Raw genomic sequence first — 19,502 nt, forward strand, 5'->3', positions numbered from 1 at the left:
TGGAAAGAGTATTAATTTTATGAAAGTACAAATAAGCAACTGGAGTGGTGTTTCACAGCAGTACATTAATTATAAGGGCACATCATGTGTAAGCTTCTCAATCTAGCCACGATGAAGCAGTCAAGATCTGTATTAGAAAAGATTCAATTATACTAGCCCAAATAGTTGCTCCTGACAAAACTTAAGCATAACTGAAAATATTAAAAATGGGGACAGCACAGTGTTTATGAAACATGATTATTTACTGTACAACATGCTCATAAGAAACAAGCTTATCAGGGCAATAACGGAATGTTGAGGCAAGTGTGAGATTTAAACTACTGTTTCCAGCTATCTTCAAAAGATATTTACATAGAGGGATTAAAGTCATTTTTGATATACAACAAGCAAAGGAGAAAATAGTTTAAAAAAAATTAAAGTTTAACCAACACAGAGTGAGCCAGCAAGCAACAGGGACACAAACACATTTACTGTCAATAACACGGCCCATAGAGAAACTTTGCCAGTGAAACATTTTCCATTGTTCCTAAGGAAAATGCTTGAGTGAAAGAAAAAAGCACAGGAGCGAAAGAAGAATGAGGCACTGCTTGGACTAGATACAGAGACTGGTGTTGGGAGATGGAGATGATCAGGAAGAAAACTAGCAACTCTGTGAAATTAGTGAATAAATGCGAGACTGTAAAGCATCAATCCCATTAAACATAAGATTAAACATGAGAAATGTGTCTAAGAATGGAATTTTGTTGACCGTGTTTGAAATAGTGGAAAAACCATAAAACAGACACCTTACTTTATGTCACTGAAAAAAGGACAATAAAGAGATTGAAGTAGTAAATGTCATTCTATCAATCAACCTTACACAACTAAGAGACCTCTGCACTCCACCATCAAATCACTACTCTCCATAACTAAACCCAATAATGATGCAGGATACTCCCCCTGCATTCACACTGCATTGCTAATAGCTGGAATATCATACCACTCCACTTAACAGTCTGTAACCTGAAAGACTTAGAAATGCCAAATGAAGCAACACCTGATAGATAAATGTCATTATACCACCCTTCCTTAAATTGGTACTAATGCAGTTATACAAAACTGTGCCATAACTCTCTGCTGTACAAAACTATTACCACAACTATACTCCACTTTATCTGCCTTGTGCCTCTTCCTCTCCCTCCTTTCTCTGGTATACTCTAATTTTATCTAAAATAATTTAATCTACAACCCATGTAACTGTTATTTTTAATCAAAACTGTTTGCAAATGATATAAGTGATGTCAAGTATGTCTGAAAGGAACTGCTCTTCATGAATGAAACTGACTGTAAATGACAATGCAAATGGTGCCCTTGATGTCTGTATCATGAAAATTTTCTCCCCGGGCCTTTACTGAAGAACAGCACTGCTCAGTTGGACTTTCCCAGTAAATAAATGCTAATAAAGGTTTTTGTTCCTTTTAATAATTGTATAAAAATTTCATGATGCAAACTGCATTTTGTACTTTAACATACAGTGCAGTCAATGGTATTTTAAATGCGAGTTGGGGAGTCTTAAAAGTGATTATTGTACATGCTAAAGATATTAAAGCATACCTTTTCGTAGTTGTAACATGTTCAGATTTTACATTGTAACAAGGCAAGAATGGAAAGAAGCAGTTTAAAAATTAATATAAGTTATTGCAATTACTGCTTTAAATTAAAAAAAAATACGGCTTTAAAATTTGACTCTCCCCTGCTTGCCTAGTACAACTGCTGCTAAGGCCACTTACTCCAGCTTTTCCAACACCCATATATTCCCACTTTTACCGCCCTCCATTTGGCTGCTTCTTAAATAAAGTGTCTCTCTTGTATTATTACTCAACAGTGTGCAAACTTACCCGATTGTCTTTCCCCTGCCTTTGCATGCTTATTCCTGCGGTTCTACCTGCTTTGCTTCACTTGGGGTCACTCCACTCCCCTACCCTACCCCCATGCCCACCCATCCTTAGATCAATTATTTATATTTACATAAACCCCACCCCCTATCTACCCAATTACTGACCTCACTTCCCTTCTCCAGCCCGACCTCTTCTACCTCCCAACCCACTCCATTCTTCCACACCTACATACCTTTTCCCCTTACTATCTTGTATCAAATCCTTATCTCCCCTCCACATACTATCAACTCAGCCATGTTTACACTATGTCTCTCTTTCCCTCCTCCCCACATCACCTTACATTCACTCTCATATTAATTATACTTACAAAACTAACATCTCTTAATACACCTTATCCCCAAGACCTCACCAGTCACTGACATACACTCCTCATTAACCTCCTACGCTGACATATCTTCTAGCCTTTTTCAGCCAAACACATACCTGCTCTCAAAACTTACAATTTTCTCTTATGATCATCCTACCCCCACCCACCCACTACAAATCAAAACCCAACCTAACGCAACACAAACTATTAACTATAATACCCCCATCTCCAAACTCTTCCTCTCACTCTGTGGAGATACTCACCCCAACTCTGGACCAAACCCTCCTCTACCCCCAACCATACCTATTTGATCACTGAATGTGGTTCACCACCCTCAACCACCAAAGTATCAGGAACAAAATTCCTGAATTCCATGCTTGGATACTGCACACTAAACCAGATGTACTTGCCACTACTGAAACCTGGCTAAAATCATATATTAAGGACTCTGAATTCCTTCCACCTGGGTACTCCTGCCTAAGAGCAGACAGACCTTGAAAAAAAAAGGAGGCGGCATAGCCCTCCTCTTCCCACACAGCATATCCATTATTCCCTACGCATCTCCTATTCCTCAATTTTCCAATGCTGAAATACTAATCGCATTTCTAAAACTTAATAACTGCAAAGGCATACGCATAACAATATATTTACCCCCAGGGAACAATATTCCCCTTCTCGAAGAAATCTTAGTCTGGATCTCTACAAAAACTAACAATAAAACAATTATACTCTGAGATGTAAATATAAACTGGCTTAATCAGTCAAATAGCTCCACATCCCCTAGTATCAGTCTCTATAACTTTACCTAAATAATCACATATATCATAAGACCAGCTAAAAATAATAATGGCGGCTTAATCATAGACTGGATCCTAGTTTCTGACCCCAACAAATTCTCCAAAATAGTTACCCTTCCCTGCAATATCAGCGACCACCAGCCAGCCTATGCTATACGAAAAACCTCCAAACTACCCAAACAACATCACTTCATACTAAGAACCACCCTTACTCATTTTAACCCAACTACTCTCAACAACCACCTAAAATCTACCAAATGGAATATACTAAAGACCCTTCCGCTAGGCAAAGCAGTTGAATTTTTTTTAATACAACCTTCCTAAAAGTCCTAAACTGCCATGCTCCTCTATAACACAAAACAGTAAAATCAAAACAAATCTGGCTGTCAAAAAGCACCAGACAGGCTATGGTCACCAGAGACAAAGCCTGGAAAAAATGGGAGAAAACCAAAAATCCCTCCGACCTCCAACAGTACAGACAGTTTCACAACAAAGTGAAACGTCTAGTCATTAATGATAAAATCATTACATTTATCTACAGCAAAATTTCATGCAAAACCATAGACAGTTCTGTAGCTCAATTTCCACACTATTAAACCCCAGGTCAAAAAGCAACCCCTGTCCACATCCAGAAAAAACACCACTTGAAATCGCCTCTATCTTCAACTGATACTTTGTAGAAACCATAGGTAAACTTACTGCCTCTTTCCCACCTACACCTGCCCAAACTAATCACTACTCTAATTATAACCACCCTGTTAACACTTCTACAACCATATTTTTCCTGTCCATCTCCACCACTATTATAACCAAACTTCTACTTAAATTACAAGCAGGAAGCTGCGTGCCCCACCCCCCGACAATTCAGCCCACAATACCTGAAAATGTCAGCTACAGCTATATCTCACCGTATCAGCATACTCTTAAATAACTCAATACAGGAATCCTACATATCCTCCGTCTGGAAGAAAGCATATATTCTTCCCCTACATAAAGATGGCAATAGCACTGACACCTCTAATTTCCGTCCAATCGACATAATGTCCCCCATTTCAAAAATCCTAGAAAAATGCATACACACCCAACTCCAACAATACATACTGAATAATAATCTTCTCTCTCACTGTCAGCACAGTTTCCGTCCTGCCCACAGCACCATCACTGCTCTTCTATCATTCACAAATACAGTTAACCAAGCTTGTAAATGATGGAAAACTTGTTTCCTCCCTCTTCCTTGATCTAAAGCATTCGATACCATCTCCCACTCCCTTCTGCTCTCCAAACTCTCCACTCTGGGTATATCTCCTCCCACTCTACTCTGGTTTTCCAAATACCTGTCCAAAAGACAACAATCTACTAGATGGCTTGACTCCACCTCACCATTCCTAGACACTCCCACTGGAATCCCTCAAGGATCCATATTAGGACCTCTACTCTTTAGTATTATCATTAACTTTCACAAATGTGTCCCCAATAACTCTGTTATTCAATATGAAGACGACTCAATAATTTGTACCTACAAATCTATAACTAAATTACTTACACATACTCAGCAAGCATTCGCTTCCATTGAAAACTGGATGACTAAACCATCTTGCACTCAACCCCAACAAAACCAAACTCTTTCTCTTCACTCCCAAGAAAACCACCATTATAAACAGTTTAGAGTTTAAAATCTACTCTCTAAACAAAACTGCCATAGAAGTTATCTCACATACAAAACTGCTAGGAGTTACTACAGATGAAAGCTTAACCTTTGACCAACACATTCACAACATTAGAAAAGCCCACCAAAAGCACGGAACACTCTACACACACACACAAACACTTCCTTAACCCCACTACCAAACAAACCCTTGCCTCTACCTTCCTATTACCATCACTACTATACGGTGCCCCCCTTCTCACAAACATTCACACCTCCCTAAAAGCCAAAATGGAAACCTGCTACAACAAAATTGCCAGATTTGCAACTAACGCCACTTATTCCTCCCATCATTGTTCCTCACTCCACACACTCAGGAGGCTAGAACTACCACATAATCTTATCTACCAACAACTCACTAAATAATCTATAAACCTGTTGACTGTCTAGCCCTTTCCTCCACTCTAACCAGATATCATCCAAACAAACCCCTCAGATCTGAAAATGAAACCACACTACTCGTCCAAAAACCTACTCTCCCTGTTGGTCTCACACACCACTCATTCTGCATTGCCAAACTCTGGAACTCACTCCCCTCAGCATTTGGAGCCACCAATGATGCTGGCTCCTTTAAAAACACCCTACACCTGCACCTATCCACCCACTGGCAATGCTCCTGCTCCATACCCCATATAACATGACTATTCCCAACTGTCCTCTCACTTATCTCCCTAGCCACCTTTTTCTGTATCACATTTACCTCTCCATTTCATTTTTTCCTGCTCTGCTTACCTTTATTATCCAATGACTAGCCTTTTGCTAGTATTCCCCATCTTACTACACACTACCTACTGTATTGTACATAGCTCTCCATCTCCTATTCTGTACTTAAGTTTAAGCAATGTTATGATACATTTATGACTGTTAAACTCCTTCATATATGTAAACAATTTGATTTACTGTAACTAATAGTTGTTTTATACCCAATTTTATAACTTAACTGAATGTTTTTACTTGCATGTCTATTTGGAGCTTTTCTCCCCAGGCCTCCACTGAAAATGGGCTCTTTCCGGACCAGTGGAGACTCCTGGTAAACAAATGTAAAAAATATAATAAATAAATGTATGATGGGATGGGTATGTAATGTGGGAATATAGTGTAGTGTTGGAATAATAAGAAGATTTTTCCTAGGATAAGATGCCTAGGGATATGTCCCTTATTTAACCAAATTTTTTTTATAAATTTTTTTTGCATGCATGCTTAATAATAAAACAAACAATGAAAAAAAAAAAAAATAGTTCTTCTTTTGTCTTGCATTTTTATGTTGCAATTAATCATTTTTTTTATTTTCAAATACTATACTCTGGAAGACAAGACCACAGACAGATGCAAAAAATTAAAGAAGAACTACTACACATTTTTTAAATTAAATTTATAAAGATTATTTCATGCATGGAGACTAACAGTCAAATGTACAAGACATACTGCAATTAATATTTAAAAATACATTGGCAAGCAGTTCAGTGAAAAATAAATGAAGTTTGAAACTGTGGGAAGTGAGCATGCTACACCAAGTAGTTACCTCCCCAACAGCCTTAATACTTTAATGCATTTAATATAGCAGTGCACAATTTAGTTTATTTAGAGGTAACAAGTGCACTTTTTTACTTTTTAAAACTGAAAACTGAAAACATGTTTTTGTTTTTTTCACAGAGGATAGAAAATAAATAAATAAATATCAGATGGGGAATTTAAGTAAAGTAGTAGGTTCTAATGTAATTAATTAAAATGGGCAACTTAACTTCAGAAATCGATAATGCCTGTGGGTGCATCTGTCAATTTGTGTCAAATGCTTTTATCTTTAGGGGCAAACTTCTTTCACATTTTGAAAATGTAGGGTTTTGTGCATTTTTTATTTTTTGCAATAAGAGAGGATGGGGTTCTGAAATTTGTTTTAGTATGCTTTTGTTGAAGCAAATGTCATGAAAATGTGACAAAAAATGACAGAGATGAGAAGAGAGTAAAACAAAACAACTACAGACTGCCAAACATGTGTAATAAATGCTAAAAAAAAATTAAATATAACACAGTGGAGTTACTATTTACTTTTATATCATCATATCTGTCCATATTATCACAGAATGTAAATGGCCTTACAGATAAAGCACAGCAAAAGAAAATAAATTAATTAAAAGATACAATAACAAAATAACATGCAACAATAGCATTGGGGGGAAGAGATGAGCATGTAAATTTAACGAAGAAAAGGGTTTCAGTGTGGGCATTCAACATAATATATAGTGACAGAAGAACAGTAAAGAACAATGGGAGATTTGTGGCAGTAACGGCTTGCTATCAGGGGAGGAAGACTACACTGGCAGGTAATTGTATTCCATCTAAAACTGCTATTATGGAGCTTCAGAGAATTTTGAGAGAAAGCACACTTTCAGTTGAAAATATCTATGGGTAGAGATTGGAACTTGATTTGCAACAGTGAGGATGTATCAGGTGGAGTTAGAATTATACAAGAGAGGGTATTCTTCTAAGTATAACAGCATTTGATATGGAAGATGTGAATTCACTAATAGGAACTCAAAGAATTTACATTATTTTTTTAGGTAGGATAACTGTGCTAGACTGGAAAGAACTTGTATTTTGACAGTGCACGTGTACTTAATGGAAAACTTTTCCACACGTGCAATAACTATTTCAGATCATACACCAATAAAAACCAAGATAAAGATGCAGAATAATAAAATAAAGACACACTGGTACTTTCCTTACCTGTTAAAAAGTGAGGAATGTAAGTAATGTGTAGTGGAAATGTTTCTACAGTTATTAGGGACGCTATAATTGTCTTTAGAAAGAACAGCTACCGAGCAGAATGAAATGAAAATGAAGCTTAAAAACATTGTAGAAATATGAGAATGACATGGGAATGTAGCAATATGAATTACTTAGACGGGATGACTGGTTAAAGCACTGCAGAAGAGGAATGTATGGATCAAGAAGAGGAACGACTGCAGAGTGTCAAGGGAAAAATAAGAGTACTTGAATAATGTTGAGAGTTTAGAAAGACGGCAGTTAAGCAACTACTCTTTCATAACTCCAGGGATAAATAAAACATTTAATTAAATGACTTGGGCAATAGAAAGCAGAAAGTGTTCTCATTAAGCTTAGGGAGCCTATGATACTGAAAATAACCAGAAATACCACAGACATATCTTGTAAATTTTAGCAAAATTTCTATACATTAGAAGAATGTGGAAAACAAGAGAGACAAATGGAACTAATTATGGACAACTTAATTATGCCACGGTTAGAGGAAGATATAGCTAAGAGAGAAAAAGTACAAAAACAATAAAAACTTTGATGCATAATCAATAAACAAGGAGGTCTCCAAGAACAGGCAGTACGCCTGTGGAAGTATGGAAATTGGGGGGGGGGGGGATGATAACTTGGAAGGTTTTGTTTAACTGTACTTTAAAAGGTGGGGAAAGAACTGCATCTTGGAATAAAGCTGTACTGGTTGTATTACCCATACAAGGCAAATATGCTTCATATAGATCCATTTCAGGAACAGGGCAAAGGTGTTGCCAAAATTGATAAGATTTGGAGTAATGTGGTTTTGTGAGGGAAGGCAGACATTTAACATTAAAAGAACAGTGATGATCAAAGGGAGGAGCAGAATGTAAGAAAATGCCACTACTGTTGGTGGACACTGACCCAGAGAATGCATTCAATAGAGTCAAAAGAGTCAACTGGGATTTTATGAATAGGAAATGGTAGAATTTGTGTTCTCTGACAGAATAATAAGTTTACTAAGGAGGATACATGAAATGTTGGAGGCAAGCATTAATATGGGAAAGTTCCACTGTTGAACAGAGGAACAAGTCAGGGATGTCCTCTTTCCAGTTTACCTGCTTTACATTTAGAGTTATTGGCGAAGAAAAAAAGGTGGACACACACAATTCTGTGGTACAAACAGTGGCAAGTAATCAAGAAAAGCTTTGCTTTCAAACAGTATTATGTTGTACTCAGTGCTGCAGAACATTCTAAGACAGTTAAGTTTTTTCAGGATATAAAATTAATGAAGTTAAAACACAAGCTATAGTACATACCCACATATGAACTCGTTCAGCAAAACCCATACTTACAGAATTATGAGAAACTTCCTAACTAATGTATTGCCTCTTTATAACTCCTATGATATACAGATATGGACATGATCAGGTCAGATTACATGGCTTGGCTTATAAAGGCCCTGGCGGTCATTATCCTAGTATATATCTATGAACTTATAAAATGTATGTAAACATATGGATTAAAAAGGATTCTGTTATGGCAGCTAAGGATATGTGAGAAGGGACTATAAAGAAAATACAGAAAATAAGCAAATGGAAGCTTTTGATTACGGGCATGGGTAAGAAAGATACAAGCAGTGAAAAAGTTTCTAGTTTCTCTACAGTTTTATATATAGGTCAGGTACATTTTTATCAACCAGTGGAGAAGTGGATAATAAAGAGTTGAAGGAATTAGGTGGGTGGAGAAGAGGGCAATACTTAAGTGGAATAAGTTGATTCTTCTCACAGAACAAGGTGATTTGAGAAAGAATTTGTAGTTATGCATTTAAGGCTCACACAAATAACACAACAAGGTTGTAAATCAAAGTAGTAAGGGATGGTGGTAGAATGGGTGGGGGTGAAAAATAAGGAAAGCACAGAATTTGGATGCACGTCCTTGAGGAGAGCAACCATAGACAAAATCATATTCATAAAATAGCAAAATATTGTTAAGTCAACATGTGACTGGAAAAAGGAGATTTTACCAACAGGGATGACTGCAAACAAAAACCTGGACTGCAGCGTAGAGACTACCTTCCCTACCACAGACTGAAAGAAAGGAACAGGGGAGTGTTAAATGGAAAAAAGGCAGATCAGGTAGAGTTTATAGTTGAATTTAGAACAGAAGCCATTATTAAAAATGTACTATTAGAAGGGTATACAAAATACTTTATGAAAACTATTAAGAATCAACCAGAACAGGTTAGAAAAGACTAAGACAGACTGTAAAGTAATTTACATGGAACAATGGAAGTGCATTTGTACGAATGCAAGTATGCAACAAAGTCCAGAAAGCTTAAGGTTCTCCTTGAAAGTGTTTGCATCTGTAGTTTACACCTCAAGCAGACTTGAGAGAATGTATTCTTAGGTAGCTAGCAAATAATGGAGGTGTGACAGAAAAAAAAGAGTGGTAATGGGAAACGTCTTTTAGGAATGCACAACATTTAAAAACATCCTATAGAGCACTTTGCCTGAAAAGTGGGGAAGAAAATGGTTCTAACTTAGGAAATGTTTCTTTTGAGCTAGGACACAAGATATGAATTGCCTAAACATATTACAGCTTTACAATGTTTAATGCTATTGTCTGATATAAGAAATAACTACCAGAAAATGGAAGTCAAAAATTGAAACCATCTGTAACCAAAGTACTGAATACTTTAAAGGAGATAAAAAATGGAGTTGGGATCTTTAAAAAAATGGAAGCAGCAAGTTACATTAAAATAAATGGGATTTTTAGGATCAATACTTGAAGAATAATGTTCAGAAGGTGGCATGGGGTTTAACAGAAAGCTAGAATTGAATCATTTATGCAATGCTGGAGTGAATGGTAGTTGACAAAAAGAAAATACATGTATAGTGCATGAAAATAAAGGAAAACGTTGCTATGATTTGTTTTTATTTCTACTAATGTATGTTTCCTATGGCACAGTTTAAAATGGGATTTAATAAAGATGTTTAGAAAATAAATTGTAGCTCCCATGTGTGCCAAGATCCTGAGGATTATCCTAGATTTCCACATAATTTTTGTGACATTTGTTGGAAAAACTTTACAAATAAAAAGACTGTGCCCTGCCGTAGTAAAATCTTTGACACTGTGTGTCTGGTAGAGCCATCAAGGCTAGGTAGCTTCTACAGGGATTGATGAACAAAGGAAAGTGCCCCATTATACTCTCTTAATTGAAAAGTACCTGTAAAAGGCAAATGCACATACATGGGTAAATATGTACATCTTTGTCCTGCAATATGCAGCCACTGGCACTAGACATTTTGCAAAAAACACTTGGAGCAGTGGAAAAGCCAACTGCATAAGGAGGAGAACTGGTGATGTCCATCACTTCACAGAATTTTAAGAATTTCCTGTCCTCTATCTATGTGAATGGCAATGAGGAGGTATGCATTTTAGGTTCACTGCTACCATGAATGTTCTGATAGCTATCTTAGACCACTCAAAAGATAGAAGAATTCACAAAAAAAAGTATACGACGAATATTTCCTTGTATAAAACATCTTTAAACAAGTTAAATAACATTTTTAACTTATTAGACATTTTAACCGCATATATTAATTTAATCACAAGTTAAAAAGTTAAACTGTCTTCCAAATTTAAGCACCTAGGACATATTAAGATAATCTTACTTTCCAATTCAATTAATTTACCTGCAAAGTCACCCCCTCTAAACAAATAAGGCTGAGCTAAAACACTAAAAAAGAAACCACAGTGTGAGCCATGATGAATCTTATGAAAGTGTTCTGCTACAGGACATTATAAATTACAATTCCTAATATCCCCCAAGTGTTCCAAGATTCAAATTGTCACATTTCATCTTGTCTGCCTCATATGCCACTTAATAGTATTACAACCACAACCAATAATGTACACTACCCCACACAAGTCACAATCAAATCTCTCTCTGGAAATATATTTCCAGACATTAATTTTAGTTCCTGTTAAATTCCTGAACTTAGAACAGACCTAACAATACCCACACGTAAAGGAACCCTTTCTTTCCAGCAGTGTCAGACTGTCTATGCCTAAAATTCAGCATCTTTCAAATTACGGTATCTGCCATAAGAAATTATAACAAATTTTGGAAACAGTCCATCAATCATTTCATCCTGATAAACCACATGCCAAAAGTCCTTAACGAAAGTATTCAAAATCTCCGAAAAACGTGAGCATTTACTGACAAAATACAATTTGTCACCAATATCCTGGCGCAAAAGATCTTCTCGTGTATTTACTCCACCACCAATATTTACTGTCATTCCTTCCTTCATTTTCATCAAGTTTCCTTCCAGCACTTTTTAAAATCCCCAGAGAACACAGACAAGCCATAAGTCTGTTTCTCACCTCCATTAAACCCTTCTCCTTAAACTTCTCTTCTGAAGTGTTAGAAAGATTCTTCTAAATTCCCCATATGGATGAGAATTAATCAAATGTGATGGGATGCTAGCTGGTAGCATGCAAAAAAAATTGTTCACTGCTATTTCCTTCCTGTAAAGTTTATACTGAATAGTCAAATCCCTCACCAACACAGAAAGTACAGTTTTGTACCTACCGTCAATGTAGACGTTTGAGTGTTCACTCTGCTGCAGTCATTGCACTTGGGTTATCCTGCCATTAGGCGGTCCCGCAGTCGGACAGAGTTCCAAAGTCTTGGTCTGGTGTCAGTTGCTGTCGCTTCTTCCCTGACATCAGTGCGCCAAGGGTATAGAAGATGCATCCGACGCCATTTTCTTCAGCTTTTCTTGCCCCAGATGTCAGGTGCCCCCAAGTAGGTAGGCAATACATATAGGTAATAAAAAATATAAATTTAAAATAAAAACAATGCCTTTAGTTACAAGCAAATACACCACAAAGGTTGTATAGGATAGAAAGGTATAGATAAGTCTAGCTAGGATAGAAAGGTATAGATAAGTCCAGCTAGGACAGAGGGGATGGAGGGAGGGTAACCTGGAAAGCAGCAGTGTGAACACTCAAACATCTACATTTATGGCAGGTAAAAAACTGTACTATGTTCATCGTGTTACACTGCTGCAGTCATTACACTTGGGTAGAATCCCAAAGCTAAGGCTGGGTGGCTGGTCTATAAAGAGTTAGGATTGGCTATGAGGCCTTGCAGAACTGCAGTGGCAAAATCCTGCACTGGATTTAGAGTAAAGAGGCAAGTGGTAATGCTTGGTAAAGGTGTGCACTGAACTCCAAGTTGCAGCCCCCAAAATTTCCTTGGTAGGTACTCCTCTGAGAAAGGCGGTTGAAGTGGCTGTTGCCTTGGTGGAATGTGACCTAATGTTATTAGGGACTGATTTTCCATGCTGTGCGTAGCAGTAACGAATACAGTGTCCTATCCATTTGGAGATAGTCTGCTTTGAGATAGCCTTGCCCTGTGATCCTGCAGCATATGTTACTAACAGTTGCTCAGTTTTCCTGAAAGCTTTTGTTTTGTCCAAGTAAAAGCGTAGCTGCCTGTGTATGTCCAAAGAGTGCAGAAGTTTCTCCTCTTTATTCTGGGCGTTTGGATAAAAAGTTGGCAAATGGATGGTTTGGTTAAGAGCCACACTAGATACCACCTTTGGCAAAAAGGTAGGGTTTGTCCTTAAAGAAACCCTGTCCTGATGAAAAATTATAAAAGGTTCCACTGCCATGAATGCCTGTAGCTCTGAGACTCTTCATGCTGAAGTTACTGCCAGGAGAAGAGCTGTTTTCCATGACAAAATTTTAGATCGGCTGTATTGGCTGGCTCAAAAGGTGGCAGGGTCAGTTTTTCCAAAACGAAATTGAGGTCCCAAGTTGGTGTTGGTGATCTCCGGGGCGGTCCAATGTTTTTTTCCCCTCTGAGGTACTGCTTTAGCAAGGGATGAGAGAATAAAGGAGGATCCGTGTTGTAATGTGCTGAAATGGCAGAGGCGTGGATCTTAATTGATGAGAAGGATAGGCCTTTGTCCAGCATCTCAGTTAAGTATTGTAAAATCTGAGGAATGCTTGGGACAAGAGGGTCAAGGCTTTGAGCCTGGTTCCAGGTGCAGAATCTCTTCCATTTTTCTGAGTAAGCTCTCCTGGTGCTAGGCCTCCTGGCCTCCAAAATGACATCCATAACAGCTTTAGAGAGAGGTGTTGCCTGTTTGTTAATTTAATCACAAGTTAAAACTACAAAAATTCTGACATGCAGCCAGGTTTAGGGTTTTCAGCTGACCATGCAGGATCTGATTGTTTTGTTGAGTCAGAAGGTGTGGAATTTGAGGAAAATCCATGGTGGGCCTTGAGATAAGTTCTTTAAGATTGGGTACCAGTGCTGGTATGGCAAGTCTGGAGCAATCAGGATCATCTGTGGTTTTTCTTGTCTGGCTTTTAGGAGTACCTTTGAAAGAAGAGGCAGTGGTGGGAAGGCATAAACTTTTAGGTTTTTCCAGCTGAACGAGAGAGCATCCACTTTCCATGCTTGTGTGTGATAAGTCCTTGTGCAGAATTTTTGTAGTTGGCAATTCTGTGGGGAGGCAAAAAGATCTATGTCTGGGCATCCCCATTTCTGCGTTACCATGCTGAAGATTTGTGGATTCAGTTTCCATTCGTGAGGGTCCATGATACTTCTGCTTAGATCGTCTGCCAGAGTATTTTTCTTTCCTGGCAAGAATTGTGCTTGCAGATGAACTTGATACGTTAGAGCTGTGTTCCACAAGGTCATGGCTTGCCTGCATAGGGGATAAGAATTAGTGCCCCCTTGCTTGTTTATGTACCACATTACTGTGGTGTTGTCTGTCTTTAATAGTAATTGTCCTGGATGCAGAAGGTCCTTGAAAGCTGTTAGGGCATTTTGAACAGCCAACATCTCTTTTTGATTGATGTGAAGATGCACCTGGTCTGTGGTCCACTTGCCCTGAATGCATTTTCCTGCCATGTGTGCTCCCCAGGCATAATCCGAAGCATCTGTTGTTAGAGTCTGCCTGGCTGTGGGTAGAGCAAAAGGCTGACCCTTTTTTAGGTGACATGCCTGTGCCCACCATCAAAACGCCTGTTGTAGGCAGGGAATCATTGGGATTACTGCTTCTAAACTGTGAGAGTGTTGAGTCCAAACACTTTTTAGGTACCATTGTAATTTCCTCATATGCAGTCTTGGCATATGGTATTAGTAGTTTGCAGGATGCCATGAATCTCAGGGCCTGCAGAATTTTTCTTGCAGGGAGATGGGACTTTTTTGCTAGTAATTGAAAATATTGAGTTAGTTGAACTTGTTTGTCTGGCGTGAAATAAGCCATCTGGGCCGTTATATTTAAGCTGGCACTTAGGAATATATTCTGTTGTGAGGGCACTAGTTTTGACTTCTTTTCGTTTACTGTGTACCCTAGAGAAATTAGCAACCTTTTTACAAATGCCATATGCTTTAGAAGAATGTCCTTTGTCTCTGCTTGAATGAGGCAGTCGTCCAGGTATGGATATATTTGAATTCCTTTTTGTCTGCAAAATGCAATTACTGGTGCCAGGCACTTTGTAAAGACCCTCGGAGCAGTAGATAAGCCAAAGGGAACTGCAGAGAATTGGTAGTGCATTACACCAGCTTTGAATCTGAGGTATCTTCTGCAATTTTGTCTGATAGGGACATGCAGGTATGCCTCTGAGGTCCAGAGTAACAAGCGAAGCCTTCTTGCCCAGCATGGGAAAAACCTGCTGTAGTGTCAACATTTTGAATTTCGGAATATCCAGTTAAGTATTTAGAGTTGAAAGGTCTAGTATGGGCCTCCAGGCCTTGTCTTTTCTGGGGACCAGGAAGAGTCTTGAGTAAAATCCTTGTCCTTGTTGTGGTACTTTTTGAATAGCTCTCATTTCCATGAGGGCTGAAATTTGTTTTTGTGCCTCTGCCCATTGATTCTGTGGCAGGTCTGGCATTCCTTTTAGCCTTGGTAAAGTATGAAAGTGGAACGTGTAACCTTGAGACACAACATTCAGAACCCATTTGTCTTGGGTGATTGTTTGCCAGTTTTGAGAAAAAAGTGCTATTTTTCCCCCTAAGGGGGCTGCCAAAAGGGAAGTGCTTGGCGTACGAAGGGGGAAGTCATTGGGACCATTTCCTGTAAGGTTGAAACTTGTCCTCACCTCCTTTTGGAGTTGAGGTACCCCACTGTCATTGTCTTTTAGAGCCTTGAGGTTGAGATCTGCCTCTTGGGCATCTGTATCTGCCTCTCTGTGGCCTGTCTGACACTGGAAAGGACCAATTCTTTGTTGGCCAATTTCTGCTAAATCAAGGTGGCTGTACCTGTAAGAAATCTTTGACTGTTTGCATAGATTTAGCTTTATCCTCCATTTTCTTTAACACCTCTTCTGCCTTAACACCAAACAAGGTATCATGCTGTAAAGGAGCATTCAATAATGTTGCCTTAACATGATCAGGTAAACTCTGTTCTTTTACCAAGCATGTCTTCGAATCACAGAACCTGTAACTGCGGCTCTACAAGAGGCCTCTAAAGAATCAAAACCACATTGCAGAGTATGTTTTCTCACCTGTTCAACTGCATACAATAAATCCTGCATTTCTTTAGTCAGGAGCTTCTGAACTTGCAAGCATTTTCTGTTTTAACTGAGCCATTAAATATTGTTGATACTTAAGGATGTGAAGTTGGCAATTTAAAGCCCTTACTGCTAAAGTTGCAGAAGTGTAAATTTTCTTCCCCCATCTAATCCAATGCTCTAGAATCTCTGTCAGAGGGTACTGGATTTTCTGCAATGGAAGCCTTAACCCCTTTTGGACCCTGGGAAATAGTTTCTGGATCAGCAGAAGGGTTTTTATAAAGAAACTTGTGAGTGTCAGGGACTCTATAATACCTATCTGGCGTGGCTGGTGCAGGGGGCAAAGAATCAGGAGATAAGCTGGATTCAGAAAACACATCATCCACAATATCTAGCACAGACAGAATAGCCAGGGGCCTGTGCTGAGGCAATAAAATGAAATCCCTGAGCCTTTTCTTGGATTCTGAATAATCCTGACTTTCCCAATGGAAATGCTCCCTCATGGTATGTAAAGTTTCCCCAAAAGAATAATTCTCAGGAGGAGAGGCTGAAGGGATAGATTCTTCAGCAGCAGAGTCCTCATAGGGGGGTAGAGAGTATCCCTGGTCTGAAGAGGAATCAGAGGAATTGGAAACCTGATCAGATGAATCATAGCCTGTATCCTGCCTAGGCCTTTTCTCAGGAGGGGGATGGGAACCCCCGATTAGAGTAATGAGGTCTTCGGCCATTTTAAGCATCTGTTTCTTAGGCATGGAGGACTGTCCAGGAGAATGCTGTACTTGTTTCTTTGTCTTTAATGGTACTTTTGTCTTGGCTGTTGCTTTCATGGTAAGTTGTGAAGATCTGAAAACATCCTCAGAAGCCGATGCCTGCTCAGTGGCTCCGGACCCATCTGAGGGATTAGTTTCCACAGGCCCAATACCTTGAGTTTCCAGAGGCCTAGTTGTCTCCACGTGGGAGTCGGAGGCGGCCTGTGGCTCTGAGGTAGCGGGTGTCAGGGGCTGCGAAAGCGCCTCACTGAGAACTGGCGACTGGTCTAGAAGAGGTTTCGTCATTGGTTTTGGACCTCGGATGCCTGTCTTTATTCCTTGTCTTTGCGTTTTTTCAGAATTGCGGTCGTCTGTTGATCCGACGGCATAGTATAATTGAACCTTTGGCCAAAGTAGTGCAAAGCAAAATCAAACGTCGTTTATAGTGCGTTTGTTAAATCTAGCACAAAACCGACTAGTGACGTCATGATCAGGGCCTAGGCATGGAATACAGTAAGAGTGGAAGTCCTTATGGAGGTATTTGCTTCCCACAAGAAATACAATTAACAACTTTTTCTGACATCGGTCTGAGGCAAGAAAAAAGTTTCCCCAACGGGGTACTTAGCTTTATTGAAGACTTCGGATCTGGAATTCGACTTTGAAAATCTCAGGAGTCAGCCGACCTGCACTTGCAAACTGCTCCAGCTTTGGGCACCGCGCGGAAAGAAAGACTGAAGAAAATGGCGTTGGATGCATCTTATACACCCCTGGTGCACTGACGTCAGGGAGGAAGCGACAGCAACCGACGCCAGACCAAGACTTTGGAACTCTGGCCGACTGCGGGACCACCTGATGGCAGGATAACCCAAGTGTAATGACTGCAGTAGTGTAACACTATGAACATTTCTACATCCAAACAATGAATAGATTCCTTATTTAATTCATATGTAAACTTTAGACCATGCATATTCCTATTTAATTCAGTCAAAAATTCCACAAATTGTGCCTCATTGCCCTTACAAATAAAAAACAAATAGTCTATGTACCTTTTGTACATGACTACATGTTCAGAAAAAAATTGCGTGGGGTATATAAACATCTTTTTAAAATCACACACACAAATGATCACATAAGGAGTAAATGGGGCCCCCATTGTTGTGCCTTTCATTTGTAAGAATATTTAATTACCACAGCAAAAATAACTGTGTCAAACAAAATTCCAAAATATTAATAAAAGATGTACGTGGCCCCTCCCCCATTACATTACTGGCTGCCTCTAAACGTCATCAAAAGTTCAGTGTTATTGTACAAGGAAAGTACAGTTGTGTACACTTACCAAAAATGTAGATGTTAGAGTGTATTCACTGTTGCAGTCATTACATTTGGGTTATCTGCCTGCAGGTAAGCCCTCAGCCGGCCTGAATATCAAAGTCTTGGATTCCTGCGTCAGATGCTGTCTCTTCTTCCATGACGTCAGGTCATCAGGTTTATAAAACATGCAGCAGACGCATCAGTTTTTTTTGCCCCAGATGTCAGGTGCCCCCATAATGGGAAGCAATTACATGTTAGGTTACACCTCCAACAAAAAGCAAATACACCAGAAAGCTTAAATACACCAAACAAGAAGGAAGGTAGAGCCAAGAGAAGTCAGAGGGCTGGAGGGAGGGTAACCAGGACTGCAACAGTGAATACCCTCGGACATCTACATTTATGGCATGTGTACACAACTGTACTATGTTCTTCGTGTTTCACTGTTGCAGTCATTACATTTGGGTTGATTCCCAAAGCTAAGGAAAGGAAGAGGAATTTAGAGAGCATTAAGAACAGCTAATAAGCCCTGCAAGACTGCAGTGGCAAAACCAGCTCTGGATTTAGAAAAATAGGCATGTGGTAATGTTTGGTGAAGGCATGTACAGAGCTCCAGGTAAGCAGCTTCTAGGATGTCCCTGGTAGGGACTCCTCTGAAGAAGGCTGTAGAGGCAGATGCAGCCCTGGTGGAATGTGATCTTCTCCCCTGTGGAGTAGTTTTTCCATGGTGCTTATAGCAGAATGCAATGGGCTATCCATTTAGAAATGGTTTGCTTTGAAATGGCCTTCCTTATGCCCCTGCAGCAAAGCCAACTAACAGCTGTTCAGATTTTCTGAGAGGCTTGGTCCTGTCCAAATAAAATCTAAGTTGTCTGCGCACATCTAAAGAGTGCAGTATTCGTTAACCTTTGTTTTGTGGGTTCGGGAAAAAAGTAGGCAAATGAATGGACTGACTCAGAGGCACACTAGACACCACCTTGCGCATAAGGGAAGGATTGGTCCTGAGGGAAACCCTCTGTCCTCTGCCCACCAAAGGAACTCTGTCTTTATACAAGGAATGATAGGAATCATTGTTTCCAGGTCCTGAGAATGTTGGCACCATAGGCTTTTTAGATACCACTGTAGTTTCTTCATCTGCAGTCTTGCATATGGAATTAGTAGAATGCAAGAAGCCATGAACCCAAGGGCTTGCAGAATTTTCCTTGCAGATAGCTGGGTCTTTGTGGCCAGTAGTTTGAAGTAGGCTGGCAAATAAACTTGTTTCTCTGGCGTGAGGAAAGCCATCTGGGAAGTTGTGTTTAAGCTTGCTCCCAGGAATACAATCTGTTGGCAGGGTACTAGGTGAGATTTCTTTTTGTTTATGGTGTACTCCAGCGAGGTTAGAAGTTTCTTTACAAATACCAGATGTTTTAACAG

At 39.3% G+C, this 19,502-nt stretch overlaps 1 protein-coding gene across 1 annotated transcript in view; it reads right to left on the reverse strand.

Annotated features, from left to right (window-relative positions):
• Window positions 1-19,502, reverse strand: part of CDC73 (cell division cycle 73) — a 2,122,897-nt gene that overhangs the window by 471,584 nt on the left and 1,631,811 nt on the right. The gene's annotated exons all lie outside the window — the stretch shown is intronic.

The sequence above is a fragment of the Protopterus annectens genome, chromosome 10.part0 (genome assembly GCF_019279795.1).
Source record: "Protopterus annectens isolate FY-2018-M chromosome 10.part0, PAN1.0, whole genome shotgun sequence".
Taxonomy (NCBI): domain Eukaryota; kingdom Metazoa; phylum Chordata; order Ceratodontiformes; family Protopteridae; genus Protopterus; species Protopterus annectens.